We start from the raw sequence: 21334 nt of genomic DNA, 5'->3' as shown, positions 1-21334 counted from the left end.
ATATGGTCCATGGAATTCTTCAGGCCAGAATACTGGAGTAGGTAGCCTTTCCCTTCTCTAGGGGATCTTCCTGACCCAGGAACTGAACAGAGGTCTCCTGCATTGCAGGCAGATTTTTTTACCAACTGAGCTATCAGGGAAGCCAAAAATCATCAAAAAAGATGACACAAAAAAAGATACAATTTTCATACAAGGTACATGTCTCAGGTACATACAATATAACTATCATATATTTTTTCTTATTTAACCAAATAACAAATATATTACTTTCATACTACATTCATTACTATATTGTAACCTCTTGATGAATTAACCTTTGCAAAGGTTCAATTACTTTGTAACTGGAATTGATTTTTAAAATTATATGAAACTTCTATGAGTTGTCAGCTGAACTGCTGAGAAGAAAAACAACTAACTTTATTTTCACTTAAAGAAGTTAGAGGTAATAATGGCAGTAGTTACTCTATTTGCAATTCATAAATCAATACCAAAACTTCTATTTTATTTGCTAAACAGGAATGAATTTATCACCCACCTATGGGTATAATTTTTTCTGGTTCACAACAGTAGCATAACATATTCCCAACAGTCTAAATAGTTGTCGGCCTGCCCTTTGAGCCATCCTAATCAAGTCCCACCTTACCGGAAGGCTCCAGCTGCAGAAAGCGCTTTTTAATGCCAGAACTGGATTCTCATTTAAAAACAAAAAACAAGGCCCAGGAAAATACGAAGTATTTTCAAAGAGTAACACAGTTCTGCAACATTTCTGAGAAAGCAACCTGTTCTCAAAAGCAATGACCTTCTGTAATCTACTTAAGCCTTACATCATTACAACCAGATAAGAAGATAATGAAGAGGATATTGAAGAAGGGACATGAAGATTTACTAGGCAGTTGATGGCCGAAGAATCACTCAAGTACTTTTTTCTTACACAAAGAAGGTCTTAACATTGCAAACTAAAATGTGACAAGGTAATATAATAATATGTATATTTTAGTTGAGATAATAAATGCTAAAATAGAAACTATATAAATTTGACTCAGATAAGAAAAGAAAAACAATGAAAGAGAGTTCAATGGCCCTAAAATTAGCCCCAAATATTTATAAATTACCTCAGGATCTAGATTCTACTATTTGAAACACATATTTACAGAAAGAATTAGCACACATATTTTCTTCTAAATAATATACCTGAACTCTATGAAAATATGATCATCATTAAGGAAAAAAATTCTCAATTTAAAACGCAGTCCTTAAAAATCATAGTTCTTCTAATCACCTATTTCACTGCTGGTAAATGATCTTGCTGGATCCAATGAAATTAATTATTAAAGAGAAATTCAAAATAATAATCATTTGAAGGTATCCCAAGGGGGAAAAAAAGGGAAATTGGAAAAGTGAGCCTGCAAGGCTGTCCAAAGCAAGTCTGAGGAAGATGGCTCACCGCAACCACAACTACCACATGGCCACCTCCTTTTACCTGCAGTCACAGACCACTCATAAAAGATTAAAGAAGCAAAATGACTGTGTGTCAATAAACTGTCTTCAAATTCTAAAGGGATAATAATATGCACTCTGGGTTCTAATATCCCAATTTCAGCACCTCTTAGCTATTTGATCTTGAGAAAAGTTTCTTTAACTCTTCATAGCTGTGGTTTCCTCATTTTTGGAATGGAGATAAAATTAACTTCAGAGGTGGTACAGGCTTGAGTGAGACAATGTACAAGGAGCACAGTGCTTCCTTTAGTAAGTGCTCAGTCTGCATGTGGTAAATTGGAGCCTTCCTAAGTGTTTTTTTGGGGGCTTCCCTGGTGGCTCAGAGGTTAAAGTGTCTGCCTCCAATGCAGGAGACCCAGTTTCGATCCCTGGGTCGGGAAGATCCCCTGGAGAAGGCAATGGCACCCCACTCCAATACTCTTGCTTGGAGAATCCCATGGACTGAGAAGCCTGGTAGGCTACAGCCCATGGGGTCGCAAAGAGTAGGACACGACTGAGCGACTTCACTTTCTTTCTTTCTAAGCATTTTTTTTGGGGGGGAAGAAAAAAGAACAGACCAATAGTCAAGATCATTTAATATTTGGCAAACATTCATAAAGACATTTTGTGTGTCTGACATTGTGCTAAAAATTAGACATGACTGTGAACAAAATAATTGTATTTATATTCTAGTAGAAGAGAAAATGGGTCATTTTAATCTAGTGTGGAAAGTACAACGAAGGAACAGAGACACAGTTTTCAGAGAGCACATTAGCAGATAGATAGGCCCTGGAAGTCTTGATATTAAAAAGAGGTACACACAGAACATCTAAGGGTTGATCAGAAAGGAAAAATGAGTGCAGCAGAAGGATATTACAAACAAAGGCAAAAACACGTGTAAAAATCTCTATGGAAAACAGGTAGTATTAGGTTGGTGCAAAAGTAATTGCAGTTTTGCAATGTTGTACTTTGCCATTTGATACTGGAATATATTCTTAAATAAATGTGGCTATTTTATACATCATTTTAATGTGTATTTTTCACTTCCCTTTTTTGTGCTAATGACTTATTACTTGATGTGTATTTTATATTTATTTTATACTAGGGAAATGATGTCAGACAAAACGCAAATTTGAGTGATTTTCTTATTCACATTCAAAATAGGTCATACAGCAGCAGAGATAACTTGCAACATCAACAATGCATTTGGTCCAGGACCTGCTAACGAACGTACAGGGCAGTGGTGTTTCAAGAAGTTTTGCAAAGGAGACAAGAGCCTTGAAGATGAGGAGTGTAATGGCCAGCCATCAGAAGTTGACAACAACCATTTGAGAACAATCATCAAACCAGATCCTCTTAAAACTACATGAGAAGTTGCTGAAGAACTCAACATTGACCACTCCATAGTCATTTGGCATTTGAAGCAAATTGGAAAGATAAAAAAGCTTGATAAACATGTGCTGCATAAACTGACAGCAAATTTTAAAAATCATCATTTTGAAGTGTTGTCTTCTTCTATTTTACCCAACAAAATAAACCATTTCTCAATAGAACTGTGATGTGTGACAAAAAGTGGATTTTATATGACAACCAGTGACGACCACCTCACTGGCTGGACTGAGAAGCTCCAAAGCACTTCACAAAGCCAAACTTGAATGAAAAAAAGGTCACGGTCACTGTTTGGTGGTCTGCTGCCTGTCTGATCCACTTCAGCTTTCTGAATTCCAGCGAAACATTACATCTGAAAAGTCTGCTCAGCAAATTGATGAGAAAACTGCAATGACTACAGCTGGTACTGGTCAACAGAATAGGACCAATTCTCCACGACAAGGACTGACAGCACATCATACAACCAATGCTTCAAAAGTTGAATGAACTGGGCTATGAAGTTTTGCCTCATCTGCCATATTCACATGACCTCTTATCAACTATCACTTCTTCAAGCATTTCGACAGCTTTTTGCAGGTAAAAAGCTTCCACAACCAGCAGGAGGCAGAAAACACTTCCCAAGAGTTTCTAGAATCCCAAAGTACAGATTTTTACGCTACAGGAATAAACAAACTTCGTTCTCATTGGCAAAAATGTGTTGACTATAATGGGTCCTATTTTGATTAATAAAGATGTGTTTGAACCTAGTTATAACGATTTAAAATTCATGGTCTGAAACCGCAGTTACATTTGCACCAACCTAATAATAGGACAGACAAGCAAAAACAAAGATTAACCGTTATATTCTGCTATAATTAAAAAAAAGCAAAAGGAGAACCTGTAAGAGGGATTTATGCTCTGGACCCACAATAAAAGACAAAAAACAAGAAAGAACTTTACTTTCCAGTGAGTGACACCTCCCCACCCCCTGTCAAAAAAAAAAAAAGGAATGTTAAAAATGTCAGTTCAACCTAGAATTAGTAGACAGTTCAGTTAGAATGTAGACATTCCGAAGCATCTAAAAGATGAGCCTTCAAACTCAAGCAGAGCTTCCAAACTGTGTTTAGATAAGACTATGCATGTACAATAGTAGGGGATTCAATACACTAAATTTGTAAAAAGTTGATTAAAACAAATTACATTTTGAGTTTATAGTCTGTGTCTCCAAAGTTCAACACTATGTGATGCTAAATAATGATGAACAAAATGGGTGAGGAAAGGGTACTAAAAGGAAAAAACCAAATGATTAGTCTTAGAAAGTAGAATCTTCTTTCAGATATCAATAATAATGATGACAACACCAATAAAATCTGTACCAAACTATTTCAAATATTTAAACTATATAGAAAATGTTTATGTTATCTATACATGTTCTCCAATTCGGAATATCATCAAAATGTATAAAAATTAACTTGTCAATAAAACACTGTATATATATTAACATTTGACAAAAAAGATCTTTTTAGGAAATCTAATCTTAGGTATTTAAGTAGCAAATTACAAAATAAAAACATATCATAAAAATCTGTTGTTGATAAAAATCTGTTTAACAATTTGACCTTTTGGCTGAAGTTCTAATTCATGAAATTTCCTGGCAGTCCAATAGTTAGGGCTCAGTGCTTTCACTGAGTCCCTGGTTGGGGACCTGAAATTCTGCACTGTGGGTGGCATTGCCAAAAATCCAAAAAGTTCTAATTCAATTTCTTAAATTTAAATAAAAGGTAAAGTAACAATAGTTTGGAATCTTAAGTTCTAAAAACTACTGGCCATGACAAAATTTAAAATCTTGTATAGATCAAATCAGTTAATTATTCTAAACTCTGTACTGAATATACAGTATTCAGTGTGTAATAATATAAATAAACAGTGACCCAGTTTCATCTGTGATATACATAAAAGAGAAAAAATTTGATTAAAAATGGCAGTATGTTCAATTTACTGGACTTCAAGTTTTACTTTATAATCATATGTGAAAAAGTAAATACATCTGTACTCTAACATAAATGTTATTTACAAGTGAAAACTTATAACTCCTTTTTGTTTCCTAGATATCTTGGCTTATTACACAAATTTAAATGCAGTCACTGATGCTTTAAAATAAATGTCTACTTATAAATGACAAGTTAATAACATTCTCTATTTTTATCCCAATTTTCCACATTCCTAATATATTATTTCAAAAGTTTAATGTACCAAATATTTTTGAGTGGAAAACCCTGCAATGTGGTCCACAGTGAACTGCTTAGCTAGAAGCTTAGAATTTATAACTAATACAATAAATCACAGTCATCAGAATATAAACCTGCCCATGTCAGAATTTCTATAAGAAATTTAGCAGGAATTCTGATTTTATGATAATGCTTTCATAGGAAAGTCCACTAAGAAAGCAGCTATTTGCTGAAGCCAGGATCAATTGAGTTGTATGTTATACCTTTGTTTTTATAAACTGTAAAGTAAAGGAAAGCAAATTAGTAAGGAAAACATTTTCTTCCTATTGACATGGATGAGTTAATTTTTGTAGTGATCTACAGTCCTCTGTTATAAAATTGCTTGTTCCCAAAACAATTTCTAGAAAATTGCTTGTTCCCCAAACAATTACTCTCTGAGAAAGTGGGATGAAGCTTACTGACATTTCCTAGCCAACTGTTTACTAATACAAGAGGATGAAGGGAATCCCTTACTGCTAAGTCGCTTCAGTCATGTCCGACTCTGTGTGACCCCATAGACGGCAGCCCATCAGGCTCCTCTGTCCCTGGGATTCTCCAGGCAAGAACACTGGATTGGGTTGCCATTTCCTTCTCCAATACATTAAAGTGAAAAGTGAAAGTGAAATCGCTCAGTCGTGCCCGACTCTTAGCAACCCCATGGACTGCAGCCTACCAGGCTCCTTTGTCCATGGGATTTTCCAGGCAAGAGTACTGGAGTGGGGTGCCACTGCCTTCTCCGAAGGGAATCCCTTGGTGGTCCACTTGTTAGGACTCTGTGCTTCCAATGCAGGGGGCACAGGTTCAATCCCTGGTCAGGGAACTAAGATCTCACATGCCTTGCGGCACCTCCAAAAAAAAAAAGAGAGGATGCATATTCATTGTAAAGCGCCTATTCTATACCAGGCACAATGCTGAGTCCTTTAAAAAAGGTAACATTTCATGTAGCACCATATGCTACCGGAAATGCTGCTTCAGTATAAGGATTATTTTGAGTTGAAGGCAAATGAGAAGCAGCAGATATAAGAAAAGCCCTCTAGTTCCCCCTACCGGCCTAATTTGAAAAGATGGCTTCCCGATCCCTCTACCAGGACCCAGGGAAAGGAGCAGTGACCTGCACAAGAGACTGAGCCAGACCTGCCTTGGAGGCACGTGTGAGCAGTGTTTTGTTTCGAGGACAGGGGCTCTGGCTGCAGCAGACCTGGGAGGCACGGCATATGGCATACGTCCTCTTGGAGGAGGTCACCATTAGCTTCACTGTAGAGCTGCCAAGCAGATGAGAAACAAACTGGGGAACAATTATAACAAAGAAGTTCCCGCCCTCTTGGAAAAGTTATGGTACCCACAACAGATTTCCCAACCTGGGGATCCAGCAAAAGGACAGAGAACCCCCAGGGAATCTGACTTTGAAAGACAGTGGGATTTGATTACAGAACTTCCACAGGACGGGGGAAACATTCTAGGAGGGCACAAACAAAACGCTGTGCACACAAGGACCCAGGAGAAAGGAGCAGTGAGCCCACAAGAGACGGAGTCAGACTTGCAAGCGAGTGTCCAGGAATCTCCGGCGGAGGTGTGTGTCGACAGTAGCCTGTCTCGAGGTCAGAGGCACTGACTACAACAGTCCTGGGAGCTGCGGCATGCTGGCGTAAGTCCTCTGAAGGAGGTCGTTATTACCCCTATCATAGTTTGGCCTCACTGAAAGATGAACTCCCCAGGTCAGTAGGTGACCAATATGCTACTGGAGAAGACTGGAGAAATAACTCCAGACAGCATGAATAGGCTGAGCCAAAATGGAAACAACGTCCAGTTGTGGACATCTGGTGGTGAAAGTAAAGTCTGATGCTATAAAGAACAACATTGCATAGGAATCTGGAATGTTAGGTCCATGAATCAAGGTAAATTGGAAGTGGTCAAACAGGAGATGGTAAGAGTGAACATTGACATTTTAGGAATCAGTGAACTAAAATGGACAGCAATGGGTGAATTTACTTCAGATGACCCTTATATCTACTACTGTGGGCAAGAATCCCTTAGAAGAAATGTAGTAGCCATCATAGTCAACAGGAATCTGAAATGCACTACTTGGGTGCAATCTCAAAAATGATGCAATGATCTCTGTTCATTTCCAAGCCAAATGGAATTCACAGTATTTCCAAATACTGTGAGCCAAATCAGTATCACAGTAATTCAAGTTTATGCCCCAACCACTAATGCGGAAGAAGCTGAGGTTGAACAGTTCTATGATGACCTACAAGACCTTCTAGAACTAACACCAAAAAAAGATGTCCTTTTCATCACAGGGGACTGGAATGCAAAAGCAGGAAGTCAAGAGATACCTGGAGTGCAAGTTTGGCCTCGGAGTACAAAATGAAGCAGGGCAAAGGCTAACAGAGTTTTCCCAAGAGAACGCACTGGTCATAGCAAACACCCTTTTCCAACAACACAAAGAGACAACTCGACACATGGATATCGCCAGATAGTCAATACCAAAATCAGACTGATTATAGTCTTTGCAGCCAAAAATGGAGAAGCTCTATACAGTTAGCAAAAACAAGACTGGGAGCTGACTGTGGCTCAGATCATGAACTCCTTATTGCAAAATTCGACTTAAATTGAAGAAAGTAGGGAAAACTACTAGGCCATAACAGTATGACCTAAATCAAGTTCCTTACGATTATACAGTGGAAGTGACAAATAGATTCAAGGGATTAGAACTGATAGAGTGCCTGAGGAACTATGGATAAAGGCTCGTAACACTGTACAAGGGGTAGTGATCAAAACCATCCCCAAGAAACAGAAATGCAAAAAAGGCAAAATGGTTCTCTGAGGAGGCCTCACAAATAGCTGAGAAAAGAAGAGAAGCTAAAGGCAAAGGAGAAAAAGAAAGACCTACCCATCTAAATGCAGAGTTCCAAAGAATAGCAAGGAGAGATAAGAAAGCCTTCCTCAGGGACCAATGCAAAGAAATAGAGGAGAACAATATAATGGGAAAGACTAGAGATCTCTTCAAGAAAACCAGAGATATCAAGGGAATATTTCATGCAAAGATGGGTACAATAAAGGACAGAAACAGTATGGCCTAGCAGAAGATAGTTAAGAAGAGGTGGCAAGAATACACAGAAGAACTAGACAAAAAAGATCTCAATGACTCAGATAAACATGATAGCGTGATCACATACCTACACATTCTGGAGGGCCAAGTCAAGTGGGCCTCAGGAAGCATTACTATGAACAAAGCTAGTGGAATGATGGTATTCCAGCTGAACCATTTCAAATCCTAACAGATGCTGCTGTTAAAGTGCTGCAATCAATATAACAGCAAATTTGGAAAATCCAGCAGTGACCACAGGACTGGAAAAGGTCAGTTTTCATTCCAATCCCAAAGAAAGACAGTGTCAAAGAATGTTCAAGCTACCGCATAATTGTACTCATTTCACACGCTAGCAAAGTAATGCTCAAAATTCTCCATGCTAGGCTTCAACAGTACGTGAACCAAGAATTTCCAGATGTTCAAGCAGGATTTAGAATAAGCAGAGGAATCAGAGATCAAATTGCCAAAATCCGATGGATCATAAAAAAAAGCAAGAGAATTCCAGAAAAACAACTACTTCTGCTTCACTGACTTATGCAAAAGTCTTTTGACTGTGTGCATCACAACAAACTGTGGCAAATTCTTAAAGAGATCGGAGTACCAGACCATCTCACTTGTCTCCTGAGAAGCATGTATGCAGGTCAAGAAGCAACTGTTAGAACCAGATATGCAACAATGGACTGGTTCCAAACTGGGAAAGGAGTACTGTATATTGTCACCCTGCTTATTTAACTTATATGCAGAGTACATACATCACGCAAAATCGTGGGCTGGATGAAGCAGAAGTTGAAATCTAGATTGCCGGGAAAGTATCAATAACCTCAGATATGCAGATGACATCACCGTTATGGCAGAAACCGAAGAGGAACTAAAGATCCTCTTAAAAATGGATTAAAGATCTAAATGTTAGACCAGAAACTATAAAACTCCTAGAGAAGAACATAGGCAAAACACTCTCCGACATACATCACAGCAGGATCCTCTATGACCCACCTCCCAGAATATTGGAAATAAAAGCAAAAATAAACAAATGGGACCTAATTAAAATGAAAAACTTCTGCACAACAAAGGAAACTATAAGCAAGATGAAAAGACAGCCTTCAGAATGCGAGAAAATAATAGCAAATGAAGCAACTGACAAACAGCAAACCTCAAAAATATACAAGCAACTCCTGCAGCTCAATTCCAGAAAAACAAACGGCCCAATCAAAAAATGGGCCAAAGAACTAAACAGAGATTTCTCAAAGAAGACATACAGATGGCTAACACATGAAAAGATGCTCAGCATCACTCATTATCAGAGAAATGCAAATCAAAACCCAATGAGGTACCATTTCACGCCAGTCAGAATGACTGCGATCCAAAAGTCTACAAGCAATAAATGCTGGAGAGGGTGTGGAGAAAAGGGAACCCTCTTACACTATTGGTGGGAATGCAAACTAATACAGCCACTATGGAGAACAGTGTGGAGATTCCTTAAAAAACTGGAAATAGAACTGCCTTGCTGCTGCTAAGTCGCTTCAGTCGTGTCCGACTCTGGACGACCCCACAGACAGTAGCCCACTAGGCTCCTCTGTCCCTGGGATTCTCCAGGCAAGAACACTGGAGTGGGTTGCCATTTCCTTCTCCAATGCATGAAAGTGAAAAGTGAAAGTGAAGTCGCTCAGTCGTGCCCTATTCTTAGCGACCCCATGGACTGCAGCTTACCAGGCTCCTCTGTCCATGGGATTTTGACCCAGCAATCCCACTGCTGGGCATACACACCAAGGAAACCAGAATCGAAAGAGACACGTGTACCCCAGTGTTCATTGAAGCACTGTTTATAATAGCCAGGACATGGAAGGAACCTAGATGTCCATTAGCAGATGAATGGATAAGAAAGCTGTGGTACATATATACAATGGAGTTATTACTCAGCCATTAAAAAGAATACATCTGAATCAGTTCTAATGAGGTGGATGAAACTGGAGCCTATTATACAGAGTGAAGTAAGCCAGAAAGAAAAACACCAATACAGTATACTAACGCATATATATGGAATTTAGAAAGATGGTAACAATAACCTTGTATGCGAGACGGCAAAAGAGACACAGATGTATAGAACAGTCTTTTGGACTCCGTGGGAGAGGGAGAGGGTGGGATGATTTGGGAGAATGGCATTGAAACATGTATAATACCATATATGAAACGAATCGCAGTCCACATTCGATGCATGATACTGGATGCTTGAGGCTGGTGCACTGGGACGACCCGGAGGGATGGTATGGGGAGGGAGGTGGGAAGGGGGTTCAGGATGGGGAACACGTGTACACCCGTGGCGGATTTATGTATGGCAAAACCAATACAATATTGTAAAGTAATTAACCTCCAATTAAAATAAATAAATTTATAAAATAAAAAAAAGAAACTAAAAAAAAAAAAAAAAGTGAAAGAGGAGAGTAAAAAAGCTAGCTTAAAACTTAACATTGAAAAAACTAAGACCATGACATCCAGTGCCATTACTTCATGGCAAACAGATGGGGAAACAATGAAAACAGTGACAGACTTTACTTTCTTGGCCTCCAAAATCACTGCAGATGGTGAGTGCAGCCATGAAATTAAAAGACGCTTGCCCCTTGGAAGAAAAGCTATGACAAACCTAGAAAGTGTATTAAAAGCAGAGATATTACTTTGCTAACAAAGATCCGTATAGTGAAAGCTATGGTTTTTCCAGTAGTCATGTATGGATGTGACAGTTATAAGATAAAGAAGGTTGAGCACTGAATAATCAATCTTTTTGAACTGTGGTGCTGAAGAAGACTCTTCAGAGTTCCTGGACTGCAAGGAGATCAAACCAGTCCATCCTAAAGGAAATTAACCCTGAATATTGGAGCTTCAGCACCAATACTTTGGCCACCTGATGCGAAGAACTGACTCATTATAAAAGACCCTGATGCTGGGAAAGATCAAAGGCAGGAGGAGAAGGGGACGACAGAGGACAAGATGTCTGGATGGCATCACCAACTCAATGGACATGAGTTTGAGCAAGCTCCAGGAGATGGTCAAGGACAGACAGGTAAGCCTGGAGTGTGCAGTCCATGGGGTTGCAAGGAGTCAGATATAACTGAGCAACTGAACAATAATAACTTTTCTACCAGGAAGGATAGATGTTAATCACCAGAGAAAACTCTAGATCCTTATCAACCTGGAGATGGCACCAGAAGAAAGAATCTACATAACAAATTTTATTAACCAGCCAAATCAACCAAAGTCTTCTCCAGTAGCTCAGACAGTAAAGAATCAGCAGGATTCCCAGGAATGCAGGAAACCCAGGTTTGATCCCTGAGTCAGGAAGATCTTCTGGAAAAGGAAATGGCAACCCATTCCAGTATTCTTGCCTAGAGAATTCCATGGACAGACCATGGGGTCGCAAAGAGTTGAACACGTCTGAGTGACTAACACACATACATCAGGCAATAGTTTCTCCATGTATTTGTTTTCCCACAATGTGCCACTCCTAGCAGCTCAAAGTTCTTTTCCTTTGTTTTGTCACTTCTCCACAAATTACCGTTCTTTGCTAAGATGCTATGTAAGCTCAAGCTCTAACCACCCCTTTGAGTTATTCATCACTAAATGTTCCAGTGCGTAAGTAACTTAGTAAGTAATAAGTAAGCTTATGTTTTTCTCTTGTTTTCTGTCTTTTGTTAGTCTAATTGAAAGGGCCCCACCCAATGAACCCAAGATGAGTACAGGATAATACTTTTCCTTCCCTGCCCTCCTTACCACAAATCTATGATGTAAGTTGTATCATTACCCCTGTTTTCCATAGACAAAGTAAGAAGTTAAGATCATGGCATCTGGTCCCAGCACTCCACAGCAAATAGATGGGAAAACAAAGGCAACAGTGATGACTTCTTCTGGACTCCAAAATCATTGCAGATGGTGACTGCAGCTCTGAAATTAAAAGACACTTGCTCTTTGAAGGGCTTCCCTGGTGGCTCAGCTGGTAAAGAATCTGCCTGCAATGCAGGAGACCTGGGTTTGATTCCTGGGCTGGGAAGATCCCCTGGAGAAGGGAATGGCTACTCACTCCAGTATTATGGCTTCCCTGATAGCTTAGTTGGTAAACAATCCACCTGCAGTGCAGGAGACCCCAGTTCAATTCCTGTGTTGGGAAGATCCACTGGAGGAAGGGATAGGCTACCCTCTCCAGGATTCTTGGGTTTCCCTTGTGGCTCAGCTGGGAAAGAATCCACCTGCAATGTGGAAGACCTGGGTTCAATCCCTGGGTTGGGAAGATCCTCTGTAGAGGCGAAAGGCTACCCACTCCAGTATTCTGGCCTAGAGAATTCCATGGACTGTGCATGGGTCACAAAGAGTCAGACACAACTGAGCGACTTTCACTTTCACTGCGCCTTGGACGAAAAGCAATGACAAACCTAGACGGCATATTAAAAAGCAGAGACGTTACTTTGCCAACAAAGGTCCATATAGTCAAAGCTACAGTTTTTCCAGTAGTCATGTATGAATGAATGTGAGAGTTGGACCATAAAGAAGGCTGAGCACGCCAAAGAACTGATGCTTTTGAACTGTGGTGCTGTAGAAGACTCTTGAGAGTCCCTTGGACAGCAAGGAGGTCAAACCAGTCCATCCTAAAGGAAATCAACCCTGAATATTCATTGGAAGAACTGAGACTGAAGCTGAAGCTCCAATACTTTGGCGACCTGAGGCAAAGAACCGACTCACTGGAAAAGACCCTGATGCTGGGAGAGATTGAAGGCAGGAGAAGGGGAAGAAAGAGGACAAGATGATTGGATGAGATCACTGATTCAATAGACATGAGTTTGAGCAAGCTCTAGGAGGCTGTAGTCCATGGGGTTGCAAATAGTTGGACACAACTGAGTGACTGAACAACGATAACAAATTATTTCCCAAAATGCAGTTCATGATCCATCCATATCAGAATTACCCAGAGTTAAAAGTACAGAGCCCTACGGCCCACAGATAAAAAATCTTTGAAGACAGAACCAGTAACCTGCATTTTTAACACCCTCTTCAAATAATTCTAATGCTCAAGATAAAGGCCATTAACTACAAAATAGTGGTTGAATAGTTGATTATTTTGGTATATCCTTCTTACAAGAAATAAGGACACAACAAAATTCAGCTAAGAGGTCAGCAATTAAAAATATTATAAATAAGCGAGAAAATTAAAAGCATAAGTTATTTCTTCAGGTTTTTACCACACACTGCCAATTTACTTCTATAGCCACCAAGGAAACCAACAGGTACATTATAGAAGGAGATAAAATAATTAGTTCAGACAGCTTATTCCATGTAGTGTTTGGGGTTTTTTTTTTTGACATTTATTTTTTAAATTAATATTTATTGGAGTATGGTTGCTTTACAATGTTCAGTTAGTTTCTACTGTACAGCCAAGTGAATCAGTTATATGTACACACATATCTTCTTTTTCCCTATAATATTTAAAGTAGACTGATCTCTGTGCGCCTCAAGTTACTGCTAACCAATTTTCCGTAGCTCACATAATTTTTCTAACCAAAAGTTTTAAAGGGAAGATCTAAGAACAACTATTTTGCAACCTTAAGCAGTTCTTTAAATTGACACATACAATTCATTTTCACTCTAAAAATATGGTAGGTCTTTATATGAACACTTACATACTATGAAGTTGTTAAACTTTATTCAAACATGATGATTTATCTTGGTCCTTCTCCCTCCTGTAGGTTTAGTCCTACAATCCTAAAACAACATAGTCCTCCTGCTCTCCCCTGGGGAATTCAAATATTTAAATCAATACTCAGAATGCAGACTTTTGGTTGTTGAAAATTTTCCAACACAGTTCAGTCCAACAACATGCATTATAGATCACTGAACTAAGAAAAACCCAAAGATGAATAGAATACAAGCCTTGTCCTCAAGAGACTTGTAACTTCTGTTGAAAAACAAAGCCATTTTCAACTGACTTTACAGTAAGGCAAAAAGCATCTTAAATACTTTAATTCAAAAGTAAAGTGTGCAGGAATGCAAAGAGAAAAAGTGATTAATTCCAACTGCAGAAAAATGGAGAAGGCATGACAAAAGGGTTATGACATTTGAGTTAGGATTGATGACAAAGCATTTTACCTGTCAGGAACTGAAAGATGGAATGTATTCTTACATGAAGGAATATTAGGAGTGACGGTAGAGAGGGTAGCCATGAAAGTTCATGGTACGGTCATGGAATACTGACCAGTGCTCTTCAGTTGAAGCTGAGAACATAAGTGAGGAGAAATGAGGATAAGAATGATAAACTAAGAATGTGAAGATTTCTCAAAGGTTTCAAAGCAGGGAAGTAAGAATGGTTTGTTTTTGCTTTTATGCAAACTAAGTAAACAAAAACAGAAATGTGTCTTTGATTACCCCTATTATCAAACCACAGTCAGGTCAGATAAGTAAGAAAAACTATCGTAATGATGACAGTGGCAAAGAAAGATGCAAGAAATATGGTTGAGTTAAGACTGATAGGATTTAATATGAAGCTTGATAAAGAAAAGTCAAAGGTAACTTCAAATTGGATTACTAGAATTATTAGGTTGGTGCAAATGTAATTCCAGTTTTTGCATTGGTGAAATTTGCCATTTGATACTGGAATACATCCTTAAATAAATGTGGTTATGTTACACAGCATTTTAATACACATTTCTCACTTTATTTTTTTTTTGGCTAATGACTTACTACTTGATGTGTATTTTATATTTATTTTAGACTAGGGATATGTTAGACAAAAAGCAAATTCAAGCAATTTTGTTATTCCAGTTCAAAATGGGTCCTAAAGCAGTGGAAACAACTCGCAATGTCAACAATCCATTCGGCCCAGGAACTGCTAACGACCATACAGTGCAGTTCAGTTCAGTCGCTCAGTCATGTTCGACTCTTTGCGACCCCATGAATCGCAGCACGCCAGGCCTCCCTGTCCATCACCAACTCCCAGAGTTCACTCAAACTCACGTCCATCGAGTCAGTGATGCCATCCAGCCATCTCATCCTCTGTCGTCCCCTTCTCCTCCTGCCCCCAATCCATCCCAGCATGAGAGTCTTTTCCAACGAGTCAACTCTTCGCATGAGGTGGCCAAAGTACTGGAGTTTCAGCTTTAGCATCATTCCCTCCAAAGAAATACTTCCATACAGTGCAGTGGTGGTTTAAGAAGTTTTGCAAATGAGACGAGAGCCTTGAAGATGAGGAGCATAGTGGCCGGCCATCGGAAGTTGACAATGACCAATTGAGAGCAATCATCAAACCTGATCCTCTTACAACTACCCAAGAAGTTGCTGAAGAACTCACTGTCGACCACTCTACACTCGTTTGGCATTTGAAACAAATTGGAAAGGTGAAAAAGCTTGCTGAGTGAGTGCCTCATTAACTGACAGCAAATCAAAAAAATTGTCATTCTGAAATATTGTCTTCTCTTATGCCACTCAACAAAAATGAACCATTTCTCAATTGGATTGTGACCGGTGACGAAAAGTGGATTTTCTACAAAAACTGGTGATGACCAGCTCAGTGGCTGGACGGAGAAGAAGCTCCAAAGCACTTTTCAAAGCCAAACTTGCATTAAAAAAAGGTCATGGTCACTGTTTGGTGGTCTGCTGCCCATCTTGAGATAGGAGACAGATGGGTTCCAAGCTGGACATTTACAATAGCCGGCCCCCTGTCAGCATTTCCTGAGACAAGAGCTATGTGGGCTCCAGCTGAGGAATTTACAATTGCCCTCCGAAATGGAAGTAACAACAGAAACAAGGTAAACAGCCAGTCTTTTTCTCTTGTAAACATCTTGAAGAAATATAATTAAGGAGAGGAAATAATTATGGCAAGGACAGAGGCAAAACACTTTCTGAGTAAACGACTGAAGGATCTCCGCTTCTCCCTTTTTAGGATAAGGGAGACACTATACATTTCCACAAAGGCTCCTTGGGGTCAAAAGTCAGAGGATAATTCCAGGCCACAGTGAGTCTTGCTCCTCCCTGAAGTCTTTGCTTCAAGATTCATCTTGGCTAAAGGGGTGCATGTGCACCCCAGAGGAGAGTCCTGATACAAATTAGCGGGGGGAGGGGAACAAAGCAAGATAACTGGCCTGAAGGAAGACAAAAACTTCTTACTTTACTCTTTACTTTCTGCCTCCTTGCCTGAATTCGTTTTTAACTAGTCAGGCAAGGACTAGGAAGGGACTCTAGCCTTCACTGCTGACCCCTGTGGTCCAGTGGTTAGGACTCCAGTCTGGGAAATTAAGACCTTGCTTCCAGCTATTGCTTGCTGCTGCTTACTGTTAAGCTGCCATTTACTGCTGTGCATGTCTGAAATCAGTCTGCTCCACCACAGCATTCTGAATCTTGCCTGGTGGGCTGCAGTCCATGGGGTTGCAGAGAGTCGGACACGACTGAGCGACTTCACTTTGACTTTTCACTTCCATGCACTGGAGAAGGAAATGGCAAGCCACTCCAGTGTTCTTGCCTGGAGAATCCCAGGGACGGGAGAGCCTGGTGGGCTGCCGTCTATGGGGATGCACAGAGTCGGACACGACTGAAGAGACTTAGCAGCAGCATACTCAGCAGATGGATGAGATGCACCTAAAACTGCAGTGCCTGCAGCCAGCTTTGGTCAACAGAAAGAGCCCAACTGTTCTCCACAACAACACTTGACCGCCTATCACACAACCAGTAATTCAGAAGGTGAACGAACTGGACTACTAAGTTTTGCCTCTTCTGCCACATGCACCTGATGTTTAGCCAACTGACTACACCACTTCTTCAAGTATCTCAACAACTTGTTTTGCAGTGAAAATGCTTTCACAACCAGCAGGATCCAGAAAATGCTTTCCAAGAGTTCATCGAATCCTGAAGCAAGGATTTTATACTAGAGGAATAAACAAACTTATTTCTCGTTGGTAAAAATAAGTTGACTGTAATGTTTCCTATTTTGATTAATAAAAATGTGTTTGAGCCTAGCTATAAAGATTTAAGGGCTTCCCTGGTGGCTCAGACAGTAAAGAATCTGTCTTTAATGCAGGAAACCCAGCTCAGTCCCTGGGTCGGGAAGATCCCCTGGAGAAGGGAATGGCTCCCCACTCCAGTATTCTTGCCTGAAGAATTCCATGGACAGAGGAGTCTGGCAGGCTACAGTCCATGGGGTCACAGAAAGAGTTGGACACAATTTGGCAACTAAACAACAAAAGCAAAAACTATACTTCAATTTAAAAAAAGAGAGTAAAAAAAATCATAGGAGGAAGAATAGGATGTTTGCTTTTTTTGATCTACAAATGGACTAAAGTAAGGAAAGGTGTTATATATGAAATTAAGATGTTACAATATATATCCAGGAGGCATTTAATAAAATGAATATATAGTTTGATACCTCAAGATCAGTAAACTTCATCTAGGTATCATCTGCAAAGACATGAAGGATAAATGAAGCAAAAGAAATGGCTGTAATGAAGCAAAAGCATGCATGCCAGTTAAGAATAGAACAGAACTAAAGGCTGATCAATGAGAAATAACTTAAAACTACAATGTTTCAAAATCAAGGGAGAAGAGAATTTCAAGAACACTGTCAATAGTGCTAAAATGCTGCAGAGAAATTAGTAGGTACAATGAGCCTAGGAGAAAGCCACTCAGTTTAGAAATTAGGTCATTATTTCAGATGAAACAATGCATAAAATCAAGATAAAATATTTTTTAACAAGACAAAGGTCATATACTTTTCAGTCAGTTCAGTTCAGTTGCTCAGTCGTGTCCGACTCTTTGCGACCCCATGAATCACAGCATGCCAGGCCTCCCTGTCCATCACCAATTCTCGGAGTTCACTCAAACTCATGTCCATCGAGTCAGTGATGCCATCCAGCCATCTCATCCTCTGTTGTCCCCTTCTCCTTCTGCCTGCAATCCCTCCCAGTGTCAGGGTCTTTTCCAATGAGTCAACTCTTTGCATGAGATGGCCTAAGTATTGGAGTTTCAGCTTCAGCATCAGTCCTTCCAATGAACACCCAGGACTGATCTCCTTTAGGATGGACTGGTTGGATCTCCTTGCAGGTACTTTTAGATACCATTAAAAATCTCAAAATCTTCCCAACTGATAAAAAATTAAACTGAAAAGATCATTTTCAAATTAAAATGGAGCCATATAATGGGATAACATTTTTAATATTTTGATAATTATTTTGACTGATTAAATTTACACAAGCCTGTAATCTTTGATACAGTGCTTTGAAAAATAAACAATAAGCAGCTTATTTAACTTATATGCAGAGTACATCATGAGAAACACTGGACTGGAAGAAGCACAAGCTGGAATCAAGATTGTCGGGAGAAATATCAATAACCTCAGATATGCAGATGACACCCCCCTTATGGCAGAAAGTGAAGAGGAACTAAAAAGCCTCTTGATGGAAGTGAAAGAGGAGAGAGAAAAACTCGGTTTAAAGCTCAACATTCAGAAAACGAAGATCATGGCATCTGGTCCCATCATTTCATGGGAAATAGATGGGGAAACAGTGCAAACAGTGTCAGACTTTATTTTGGGGGGCTCCAAAATCACTGCAGATGGTGACTGCAACCATGAAATTAAAAGACACTTACTCCTTGGAAGGAAAATTATGACCAACCTAGATAGCATATTAAAAAGTAGAGACATTACTTTGCCAACAAAGGCTATGGTTTTTCCAGTGGTCATGTATGGATGTGAGAGTTGGACTGTGAAGAAAGCTGAGTGCCGAAGAACTGATGCTTTTGAACTGTGGTGTTGGAGAAGACTCTTGAGAGTCCCTTGGACTGCAAGGAGATCCAACCAGTCCATTCTAAAGGAGATCAGTCCTGGGTGTTCATTGGAAGGACTGATGCTGAAGCTGAAACTCTAATACTTTGGCCACCTCATGCTAAGAGTTCACTCATTGGAAAAGACCCTGTTTTTCGGAGGGATTGGGGGCAGGAGGAGAAGGGGACACAAAGGATGAGATGGCTGGATGGCATCACCGACTCGATGGACATGAGTCTGGGTAAACTCCAGGAGTTGGTGATGGACAGGGAGGCTTGGTGTGCTGCGATTCATGGAGTTGCAAAGAGTCGGACACGACTGAGCGACTGAACTGAACTGAACTGAACTGAAGCAGCATTTGCGTTTGCAAAGTATGTCAGAACTAATTCAACTTGAAGCAGCTGACAGAGACTCTCACCTTGACTAAAATTTAGTCCCACTCCTTTGAGCCCTCTTTTCTACTAGGCTCAGAAGTTGGCCCCTTATTCTGTCTTTGGCTTGCCCAGCTGAATCTTAGCAAAGAATCCTGCTGTATCATCCCCTATCTTTGATACCTGATCAAGTTCCTCATACCCCATATTTAATGAATAAGTCTTTGGCCGGCTTTTAGTAAGAATTCCCCTACCCTTGATGATTTCTCTTAGTAATTTTCCTTCCACTGATCACCTCACCTTGCTCCTTGGCTGTAAGTTGCTTTCCTTATAATATTTGGAGGTAAGACCAATCTCTCTCCACTACTGCAAAAGTAAAAGTCGTGAAGTAAAGTTTTGTTTATGGGACTTCCCTGGTGGTACAGTGGATAAGAATTCGCCTGCCAATCCAGGGGACCCGGGTTCCATCCCTGGTTCGGGAAGATTCCACATGCTGAGCAACTAAGACCGTGCGCTACAACTGCTGGAGCCCGAGAGCCCTAGAGCCCACACGCTGCAACCAGAGAAAGCCTGAGCACAGCAACAAAGATGCAGAGCAACCAAAAATAAATGATTTTTAAAAAGTCTTGTTTACCATTTTATTAAGTGCCAGAACAATTTTTTCTATAACGTGAGTCACTCAAGGAAAGTAATCACACCCTTAGCCAATAATAGAAAAATAATTTACCATACAATTACAAATGAAAGCAAGAGTTCGGCAGAACATCCATATGACTGACAATGATAGAGCTTAAAGTATAAAAAGATTTCCTAATTTTTTATACAAAACTATTTTTTAAAAAAGGCTTTCCTCTCAAAATAAAGATGGTAGTGCTGAAAAAGTAGGAGCATCAAATTAATTGCCTATTCATGCCAGGATTTATGTGTCAGAATTTTTGGTAACAATGGAATAAAAATGAGAGGGAAAGCAGCTGGTGAATAATTAGTAGCCAACTCATAAATTACAAGAAAAAATAAATACAAACAGTGCTTGATACCCAAGGTCCTCTACTCGGTCAACAAATACTTATTTAAGGCTTGACACTGAGAGTGAATAAAAGAATAATATAGACTCTCTATGATTTAAGAGAAATGACATGTACAAATAAATAAAATATTATAAATAATTATAATACAAAGATGAAAGTGGTAAGTTCATCCAAGAAGAATACAAAAGAAAGTGTTATGAGAGTTCAGAGGAAGGACAGATGATTTCTCACAGGAAGGCAAGAAAACATTTCATGGAAAGCAAGCAGCATGTGACTTAAATCTTCAAGGATGACTAGCGTTTGCAGGGAGAATAAAAGGGAAAGGCATTCCTTCTGGTGTTAAGCAGCATAAGCAAAAGCCCAGAGTACGTCCATTCTGTAACCACAGAAAAGAACAGTAGAAGTTAACATTTAGGCCTGTGCTGTGGTGGACTAAACAGCGTCCCTCAAAAGTTCATTATCACCTGGAATCACAGAATGTGACCTCACTTGGAAATAGGGTCTTTGCAGGTGTAATGAATTAGGGTTCTAGAGTTAAAATCATCCTAAACTTAGACTGGGCCCTAAATCCAATGAGTGGTGTCTTTAAAAGAAGGGGAGAGGACACACACACACACAGAAGGCTATATGAAAACAGAGGCAGAAACTAGAATTATGCTGCCACAAGTCAAGCAAAGCCTGGGTTCACAAGAAGCTGGGAGTGGCAAGGAAAGATGGTTCCCTGGGATCTTCAGAGGGAACATGGCTCTATTAACACTTTGGTTTCAGCTTCCAGAACTGTAAGAGAGTAGATTTCTGTTTTTTCAGTTTATGGATTGTGTTAATTTGTTACAGCAGCCCTAGGAACTAATATAGTTTGGTTAAGAACAATTAGTAGAGGGCTGCTGTGAAATAAGTGATATTGATCCCAGTTCTTGCTAACATTTTCTCTTTGAGGACATTTCTTT

At 39.7% G+C, this 21334-nt stretch overlaps 1 protein-coding gene across 2 annotated transcripts in view; it reads right to left on the bottom strand.

Annotated features, from left to right (window-relative positions):
- USP32 (ubiquitin specific peptidase 32) overlaps nucleotides 1-21334 on the bottom strand; it is a 204501-nt gene that overhangs the window by 67050 nt on the left and 116117 nt on the right. The window lies entirely within an intron of this gene.

This window comes from Bos javanicus, chromosome 19 (genome assembly GCF_032452875.1).
Source record: "Bos javanicus breed banteng chromosome 19, ARS-OSU_banteng_1.0, whole genome shotgun sequence".
Taxonomy (NCBI): Eukaryota; Metazoa; Chordata; class Mammalia; order Artiodactyla; family Bovidae; genus Bos; species Bos javanicus.
The sequence above is the reverse complement of the archived record's forward strand: the minus strand, read 5'-3'. Positions and strand labels throughout refer to the sequence as shown.